This window comes from Eucalyptus grandis, chromosome 8 (genome assembly GCF_016545825.1).
Source record: "Eucalyptus grandis isolate ANBG69807.140 chromosome 8, ASM1654582v1, whole genome shotgun sequence".
Taxonomy (NCBI): Eukaryota; Viridiplantae; Streptophyta; class Magnoliopsida; order Myrtales; family Myrtaceae; genus Eucalyptus; species Eucalyptus grandis.
The window spans coordinates 30,502,634-30,513,015 of record NC_052619.1 but is presented as its reverse complement, the minus strand read 5'-3'; positions in this window follow the sequence as shown (position 1 = coordinate 30,513,015).

Genomic DNA, 10,382 nt, shown 5'->3' with positions numbered 1-10,382 from the left:
TATGCAAATCAATTGTTTTTTCATGCAAAAATAAATGAACTCAGTAGGTAATCTTTTAATCGGAGTACTCCGTGTAAAGAAAACTTGATGTGAGATATTGCCGCCGGTTATTAGGGCGAATCTCTAGAGGCAAGCCCAGTGCCAAAGACGAGCTTCAGCTTATTCAGCAACCTCTGTTTCTCATTTGCATATTGTGAACGCTGCACAACCGAGAGTGCCACTAGGAGGTGACCTTGCAGGTGCATAAGAAAGTCGGGAGAAAGCGAACACAAGAAAGATGGACATGGAACAATGATATACAAACAGCCGTCCGTCTTGCTATTACACAAATAACAAATTAAGTACGATACATCTAGACAAATAAAACCGGTGATTTTTCTACGTCAGCTATGCCAAATAAATTTCGATATCCTTCTAGATCTGAACAGGTTATTCCCGATAACCAATTTTGTGTAGAAAATAACCGGAAACAATGAAGAGGACATCTTTTTTTGTTGCAAAAAGCCACGTCTTTAAATCGGTCACTTCTTGATATTTGAAATGCGCTACTGAATACTCTCAACCAACTCCAACTCTTTCTTTGCCTTTTTCTAGCCAGCTCTACAGGATAACAAACAAAAGCAGAAATTAAGAAACTTCATTTTCCTTTGGTGTAATCAAAGCAGACGTAAAAATTTCGAGATAAAACTCCAGACCTTTTGTACGCATTCAGTGGGCCAAGGGGAAGAACCTCCTCTGCGCCAGCATGACCAAGATGCACTTTTATGCAAAGAACGGAAGGTCACTCACCTTGTTGATTCTGATTAAAGCAGCAAAGAAGCAGAAAAACCAGAACTATAGATATCGAGGAAGAAAGATGAAAAAAACAGAGGAAACAGAGAGAACATAGCATGGAAACTGTCTTCTGCAGTTCTAATAAAAAAGTCAAGTACAGAACACGACTTAAACCAAAAAAATAACTGCACACACACACACACACGTTCAGCTTGTAACTGCACCTGAACAAGTGCTTAACTTCCTAAATAACACAACAACAACTGCATAACATAATTGACTAAGTGAGAAAAATAAACTAGAACAGTATAAAAAACAGAACAGAGAAACTTTAGTCTAAAAACAGCAGTACTGATACATCAAAAAACCAACAAACTCCTCCTCGGATTAGTAGCTGCTGCATACTCCAATTTTCTTTCTCAATGCCTCAAATCTTCCAGCTTGAAGTGGTTTAGTGAACATATCAGCAAGTTGATCTTCAGATCTGCAATAAATCAGCATGACCTCACCATTTTGTTGCACCTCACGTAGAAAGAAGAACTTGACCTTGAAATGCTTAGTTTTGCCATGAAAACTGGGTTCTGAGATATTGCAATTACAGCTTGGTTATCCACATTGATCTTGATACATTCATTGAAGTTCAGCCAAAGATCTTTCATTATCTTCTTCAGCCATAAGGCTTGATTTGCTGCTGCAGTAGCAGCTATAAACTCTGCTTCAGCAGTAGATTGAGCTACAATTTCTTGTTTTTTAGAACACCAAGTGAAACAAGCTGATCCTAAACTGAAACAGTACCCTGATGTACTCTTCATATCATCCATCGAGCTAGCCCAATCACTATCAGAATAACCTTGTAAATTGAATTCTAGACTCCTTTGAAACTTCACTCCAAAAAACATGGTTCCTTTTAAATACCTTAAAATCCTCTTAGCTGCAATCAAATGAAGCTGACTTGGATCACTCATAAATCTGGACAGAACACTTACAGCAAATAAAATGTCTGGTCTGGTTGCTGTGAGGTACATGAGACAACCTATTAGACTTCTGTACATCGAAACATCCACAGCTTCAGTTCCATCATTCTTCTGCAATTTCTCTTTTGCTGCCATAGGTGTACTGACACTTCGACATTCTTCCATCTGAAATTTCTTCAAAATTTCCTTTAAGTACTTCCTCTGACAAATGAAGATTTCATAAGGACTTTGCTTGATTTCCAGACCTAAGAAGTAAGCCATTTTTCCTAAGTCTGTCATCTCAAAACCAGCAAATAGGCCTTGCTTAACATTTTCTATCAGCTGAACATCATTTCCTGTTACCAAAAGATCATCCACATATAGAGATAGAACTACCACACTATGATTCACTTTCTTAATATAAAGAGTGAACTCACTCAAGCTCTTTAAAACCTAAATCCAAAGAGATATCGATCAATTTTTCCATACTGGCTCTTGGAGCTTGCTTCAGTCCATATAAAGCTTTATGCAATTTGTATACACTCTCTTCTTGCCCTTTAACACAGAACCCTTCAGGTTGTTCAACAAAAATTTCCTCTTCAAGCTCACCATTTAAAAATGCAGACTTGACATCAAGCTGAAAAATAGTCCAACCCTTATCGGCTGCAACAGCTAACAAGAGTCTTACTGTGTCCAGCCTTGCAACCGGAGCAAAAGTTTCAGAATAGTCTACTCCCCATACCCGAGCATAGCCTTTAACAACCAGCCTTGCTTTATACTTGTTAACGAGCCATCAGATTGAGTTTTTTCCTAAAGACCCACTTAACTCCAATTACATTCTTATTTAATGGCCTGTCTACCAATTCCCAAGTCTGATTTTTTTTTTGAATCATTTTCATCTCCTCCCGCATTGCTGCAAACCACTTCGATCTTCCTTGGCTTCAGCAAAATTTGATGGTTCGAGCACAGCCACATTACTCCTTTCATAGATCTCAGCAAGTGTCCTTGTGCCTCTTACAGTTCATCATCTATACTTTCTTCCATTTCCCGTAATTTCATTAGTCTCCACATCGTTTCAGGTTGTCTTTCAAAGTGCTTCAATTCAGTGTTCCTTCCATTTAACCAATTCCATTCATCTTCCTCTAAGAACATAACATCTCTGCTCACAGTAATCTTCCTTGTCTTTGGATAGAAAATTCTGTAAGCTTTTGATTGAGAGCTATATCCAACAAAAATTCCAATCTCAGCCTTTTTATCAAGCTTATCCCTTTTGACATCAGAATATGAGTATAACACAAACTTCCAAAACCTTCAAATTTTTCACAGAAGGTTTAGTGTCTTGCCAGCCCTCGAGAGGTGTTAGTTTCTCTAAAGCTTTTGTAGGTAATCTATTTAAAAGAAATACAGCAAGTGTTGGCTGCCTCAGCCCAAAACTTTTTGGCAAATTCTTTTCCGCATCAAACATCCGGTCATCTCCATAATGCTTCTATTTTTCCTCTCACTAACTCCATTCTCGTTGAGGTGAGTAAGGGGCTGTAAATTGCTGTACAATTCCAGCTAGCTCACAAATCGCCTTGAATTTGTTAGCTGTATACTCGGAATCCATTGTCCGACCCGAGAGCTTTGATTCTCTTCCCACTTTGATTTTCAACTAATGCTTTAAACTTCATAAATACATCAGCTACTTCCAGTCTTAGCTTGCAGAAAATAGATCCAGCTCATTCTAGTCAGATCATCAGTAAAAGTAATAAAATACCTACTTCCACTTAAAGAAGGTTCAGACATAGGTCCACACACATCAGTGTGAACTAATTCCAGCTTTTGATATGTCTTCGAGACTCCTCCTTTGAAGGGAAATCTGGCTTGTTTGCCAAGAATGCAGTGTTCCGCATTGTGGAAGCTCTTCCTTCAAGCTTGGTAAATCATCTACTGTGCCATTTTTCTGCATAACCAGCATACTCCTCCTATGAACATGCCCCAATCTTTTGTGCCACACTCTATGTTCTCTTCGTACACTTCAAAGCCATCCGCTGCATCTCATTTGGCTTGAACACAAAACTTTTATCCCTCATTTGAACTCTCAAGACTTCATTGCTGTCAGTATCTTTAATGAGACATTCCCTTCCTTCGAACTTCACTATATAGCCCTTCTCCACTAACTGACCAACACTTAACAGATTCTGGTCAATATTTGGCACAAAGAGGACATCCTTGATTAACTTCACCCCCTGGTTTCCTTTAACAGCAACTACACCTTTACCCTGAACTTCAATATGCTGTCCATTGCCACCCGACTTTGACTTTTTTGTTTTGTTTATGCTCTTGAATAGCTCTAAGTTGCCATTCATGTGATTAGTACAACCACTATCTATCAGCCATGTACTATTTTCGACTGAATATTCACCAGCTGAAGCAACAAATAAGTGCTCTTCATCAACTTCACTCACCGCCACTTGTGCTTCTCCCCGTTTGCTGATAGGCTTTCCCTTTGCAAATAGCTTCCATATGACCCAACTTGTGGCATCTTCTGCACCTCGCGTCTGGCCTTTTCCAGCATCTAAAGGATTGATGGTTGGTTCCACCACAGTACTGACATGACCTTTTATTATTTTTCCATTTGCTAGATCCACCAGCATTTCCTTCTTTAGGCAAAAATTTCGAATCAGCAACATTTCCCTTAAACTGAATCCATTTCTTCCCTTTGCCTCCATCATTTTGCTTTACTTTGGCTTGCAATGCCCCCTCAACATGATATTCTCTCCTCATTAGTCTTCTATGCTCCCGTGCCTCGCAAAGCATTCAGCAACTCGCAAGTTTTATATCAGCCAAATCCCTTGTGTTTTCCGGAGAAGCTATAGTAGCTTCAAATTTTTCCGGAAGAGACACTAGGATCTTCCCGAACAAGCCTATCATCCCTCAAATCGGTTCCCAAAACTCGATTTTATCGCCTATTCCCACTAGCCTATCTCGAGTATTCCTTCATCGACTCGCATTCCTTCATTTGCTGTCTCTCAAATTCTCTCAAGAGATTCAGCACCTTCATACCTCTTATTTCTCATCTCCTTCATATTCTTCCTTCAAGAAATCCCATATGACCTTCGCAGAGTCACACTTCATAATTCTGGTGAAGATAGTAGGCGAGACAGAGCATACTGTGCAAGATTTTGCCTTGGCTTTCCTTGTGGTTCTCTTTATGAAGCTTGATTTGATTCATGGTCGGATTATTTGGAAGTGGAGCAACTTCATAGTCATCCTCCACGGCTTCCCACGATCATGACCCTCCGTAAATGCTTTCATTTTAACAGCCCATGCTTGATAATTCTCTCCAAGAAATACCGGAGAAGCCATCGCAGAAAACCACTTGAACCTATCTCCATCACCCTCTAACCTCTTTGCACTACAATACTTGCTTCACTTCACAGTCCCTCAAGATCATTCGATGCTCGATACCACCGTTGATTCTGATTAAAGCAGCAAAGAAGCAGAAAAACCAGAACTATAGTTATCGAGGAAGAAAGATGAAAAAAAAACAGAGGAAACAGAGAGAACAGAGCATGGAAACTGTCTTTCTGCAGTTCTAATAAAAAGTCAAGTACGTAACACGACTTAAACCAAAAAAAAAAAAATAACTGCACACACACACACACACGTTCAGCTTGTAACGCACCCCGAACAAGTGCTTAACTTCCTAAATAACACAACAACAACTGCATAACATAATTGACTAAGTGAGAAAAATAAACTAGAACAGTATAAAAAAACAGAGAAACTTTAGTCTAAAAACAGCAAGATCGATACATCAAAAACCAACACACCTGAAACTGGGGACAACAATAAAGAAACTCATTGGTTAGTTCGGTTTGAATTTGAGAGAAGTAAAAGTATTGGATCTGGATGAGTTCTTTAAAAGCACAAACCTGAGAAGCAATAAACGCAAACTCGGCAATGCCAGCATCGCCCCTCGACCCATGCAGGCATGCATCAGCAAACTTGACGGCAGCATATGCCTCCATATTTCATTGTTTGCATTTTTTGAGCAAGTGAAAAGAGTCAACAGATCAAAGAGCCATCAAATTTCCCATTCAGTAAAGAGATCAGACTACATCTCAAGGGTGAGAAAAAGTACTCACCATTGACAGTCCAAGCCAGCTCCAGCTTTAGCCTGAATATTGTCAAAGCACAAACATACCCAATTCAGTTTGCTTCAAGACATAATGTGGGGAAGCAGAGAAGTGAAGACTAAGACATCATGTCATAATTTCACCGCAGAAATAGATGCAGAAAAATCCAGTTTTGGGTCGACAGCAACAACACTTCAAGATGGACTTCTCCACTTCCTAGTAAAATGCAAGTCATTCTCTTGGTGGTAACAACAAAAGCTGTACGGTGCTCTGTCTCTGCATTCTTTCTCGTTACCTTCGTTTGTTTTCCTTAATAAGGACTAGACAAAATAATCAGAAATTAAGATATTCTCCCAACTCCTTGCTTCTGCCTATAGCCAAAGAGAAAGTAATCACCTTCTACATACTTTCACACGTGAGTTATCCCATTAAATCCAGCAGATCTTTATTAATGCCGAGGTGGCATTGGTAAATCGGATTCCTTGACCTCTACGGGTAGATATGATAACAAGCTCTCTAATGTTCGTTACGGGATATATGCCCACATGGACATAAGAGTCACTCTCATCCTTCTCATAAAGGACTTTCAGTAGAGTACATCTTCGAAATGGCTTGTGAATTCAAAGAATCTACGGACAGTAACATGCTTAAGCATGCAGTCATGTGTCTAGGAAACATAAGTATACGTTTAATTTATTGATAGTTGTTGAACAATTAGTGGTTATTGACAACTAAACTTTTGCCCAAAGATCATTTCCGAAAAAGTGAGAACTTGTTCTTTCACAAAAAAATTTCTTGAAATTTTTACGTATAGATTACCTAAGCATTTAATATAGTTTTTAAATGCATTTATTTTTTCTTTTCTTGAAATTTAAAAAAAAAAGTGTTAGAGCTGAGGATTTGAATGTGAATACCAAAGCCCAGGGTCAAATTGGAATTAAAACAGCAAGTTGGAGCTAAAATGCAATTTCCAAAAGTTGAGGGACCAATTCGCAAAGTTTACAAAATTTCGCCCAAGCCCTTAAATCATCATATTGGCCCCCAATAAAGTTGAAATTAAACTTGGGCTAGGTCAAATTTATCAAATCGAGCTGAAAGGACCAAATTACATTGAATTGGACATTCTCGAGCAAGACAATACCTAACTTTGAGGGATGTTTTCGCAAAGTTGGGAAAAGAGAATGATAAAGTATGGTCAAATGGCTTAAAGAACTACACGCAAGCTTGCTAATTAAGAAGAAATTACGACCAAATTGATGGATTAAAACACTTAAACCAGCTGTCAAAACCCAGTCCACGATTTAGTCTCAATTCGAAGCTACTGAGTAGGCAACTTTGTGGTCCTACCATATCTTACTCAACTACCAATCAGCTTGATCTCTGCCCGTAATGGAAGATCATAATCAAGAGCGCAAGTGGACAAAAATTGGCTAGGGATAAGTTGATGAGGCACATGAAAATCGCAGCAAATTCCACACACTCAATAGTTGCAAAAGTTGAAAATTTGGCCAAGTTGTTGAAGTAGCTCAGTCAGCAGGCTTGGTAGGTGGACAAAGACCGACCAAAAAATTGCTTAATTTAATAAATAAGATCTTTGAAGTGGCCTCTTTTTGGTCGTAAAAGGTAGGAGACAAGAAGCACTACGGGGAGCTCACGATCATTCTAAAAACACACCCCCACAAGCAACTCAAAACACTTAACACAGAAACTTCAAACCGGCCCTTGGAGAGAAAAGTGAAGTTTTTACAAATTTACAGCCAAAAATAGACAAAATCTTCAACTAGAGAGTGAAACTTGAAAAAGATCTTTTCAACCATAGGTCACACATCCCAAATGGAAATTGGGAAAGCCTCCTAAAGCTCCCCGAAAAATGCCTTCTTGGTGATCAATGGAAGAAGTCTAAAAATTTTGTTAAGTGTTGAGCTTAGTTGGTCATGGATGAGAGAACTTGAGCATTTTTGAGTAAAAATAAGAGAAAATTGAGGAAACAAATAATATGTACCCTAAACTAGAATACATATGGTTGGGTTTGGTCTTAAATTGGTTGACAAAAGAGGTCCTAGAGTCTAATTTTGGAGACCAACAAAAACCTTCATTGTCTGTTTTTTCTTTACAAATCTCATTTTCCAGTTCGAATGAGCGAACTTCCATGCATTTCCAGAGGATAATTTCTTGGTCTCCTTGCAAAAGGAACCAGGAAGCAAGATTTGCTTATTAGTTAAGATTGAAGACCACAAATATGGAAATGGTTGGGGTGGTTTAACGAGTACCAAGTGTTTGATGAAATGTTCAAACGAAATTTCAATCTCCAAATAGTCGATTTGTCACGCCCCAATCCTCGGGCACGCACACATCCTTCTAACTCGGTCAATTTTATAATGCGATATCCCAGAACTATGTATCGCCGACCCTTTCAATTATTAAGTACATGTGGAAACAATTATAAATCCCCAGACAATAAAATAATGGAATAGAAAAGCAGGCTATATCTTTCATATTGAAATCTACAACCAAACCTTTATACATGGCATTATATAGAGCACTTCACAAACTATTCACAGTTTCAAAGTCACACTCTATCTACACATAAACAAAAGGGTTCACAAAGAGATGGGATTTCAATCCTCATCTGAATCATACTCAAAATCATCCCGATCCTCCTCTGACTCCTCTTCACTCAGATCATTATCTTCCTCAGTTTCACTCTAGAGTTCTCCTTCTTTGATTCCTCCTCCTCAACTCCTCATCGGGGTCCTGAAATATTTTTTCCAAACCGGGATGAGACTACGTCTCAGCGAGTTCTACCTCACTAAGACTCAATTAGGAAACCAATACGCTAACCGGGCTACCTATACACACACAGGGCAGAAGACTTACCTTAGCCTCAAATTCCACCTGCATATTAGTATAGTTCAATAGGCACCAAAACAATCACATCACAGATCAACATCTCAATCAATCGATCCACTCAATCACACGCAAACAAAACCACTCACGGTCAATTCCATTCAATCAATCATATCACAACATCAGATCAAAGCAATGATCAATCGATCTAGTCGATTACATGTCAGTTGGACCATTTCTAGGTCATCTCACTCCACACCATATAATCTCCAATGGTACACTCAGTCACCGAGTTACAGTAATGCTCTCGGGCGTCTATTCGCCAAGGTGATGTACAATAAGCACTTTATATGCATACTCTTAGGCATTCCAATTACTTTCAACCAAACGGGCATGATACTCGACACACAGAATTACAACCACACAGGTACGATCTACACCACACAAACATGATCAATTATCACCACACAGGCATGATCACTTATCGTCACAAGGGCATGATCAATCATCGCCACACGGGCATGATCAATCATCATCACACGGGCATGATCAATCATCGCCACACAGGCATGATCAATTATCGCCACACGGTTATGATCAATACTCAACAATTTATGTGCCTTCTCTAAGGCATCCTACATGCCAAAGCGATGTAATAATCACCGAGCCACATCACACATAATTTCTTCTCATCTTTTATCATCATTGATAAAATATTGTGCGTGGTACACGATTGTCCTTAGCCAAAATATAATGACTTCGATTATACAAATCCCACCATTATTTGCGTCCACCAAAACACTTTTGGTGCTATCAACCGACACCCGATTACTCAATTAATTTTCCAAATTAATTAATCCAGAAAATAATCTTATAATCACAATTAATTCATTTCAGCACAAAATAAAGATCAATTAAATAAACGGACTATGCCACGACGATCAACACGAAATTTTGGTCGTCGGCCATCAAATTCTTAATTTCCAAAAAAATTTAAATTAATTTCGAAAATTAATTATTAAATATTAAAAATTCAATTTAGCTCAAAATAAAGCCCGATTAAATAAACGGATTTCGCCATAGTCATCAGCATAATATTCCGGTCATTGGCCATCCCTGTTGAATTTTCAAAAATAATTAATTAATTAAATTAATTCCGAAAAATAATATTTAAATACCAAAAACTCCACTTAGCCCGAATTGTCAAATTGAAGCCCAATAAGGGTCGGAAAAAATTCCGAGACACTTCCAATAAATACTAGACCATGTCTACTTGCTAATTGCATATCAATTTGTCTAATTCACATAACAATTGACTAATAAACACTAAGTCATACTAATCTAACCACCTAAACCTAATTAATTAAAACTAATCAACATTTAAACATCATTAATCTAGCGAGGATTAGTGAGATTACTCACCGGAATCACGTGCAAAACGTATCAATCCGACGAGAACGACACGAGGGACGATTCTTCCCAAAGCACAGCTTGGGTTCAGGGCCTAGAAACGGCCCAAAACGGCCCATGAACCGGTTGGAAACCCACTTGCGGGTTTGCTGGTTCGGCTGCGAAACAAGGGAAAATAGAGATGGTTAGGATTAGAGAAGGGTTGGGAAGGTAGGCGGCGGTCCGGCAAGGCTGCACGGCGGCTCCGGCGGCTTGCTCGGCCACTCATGGTGGCTGG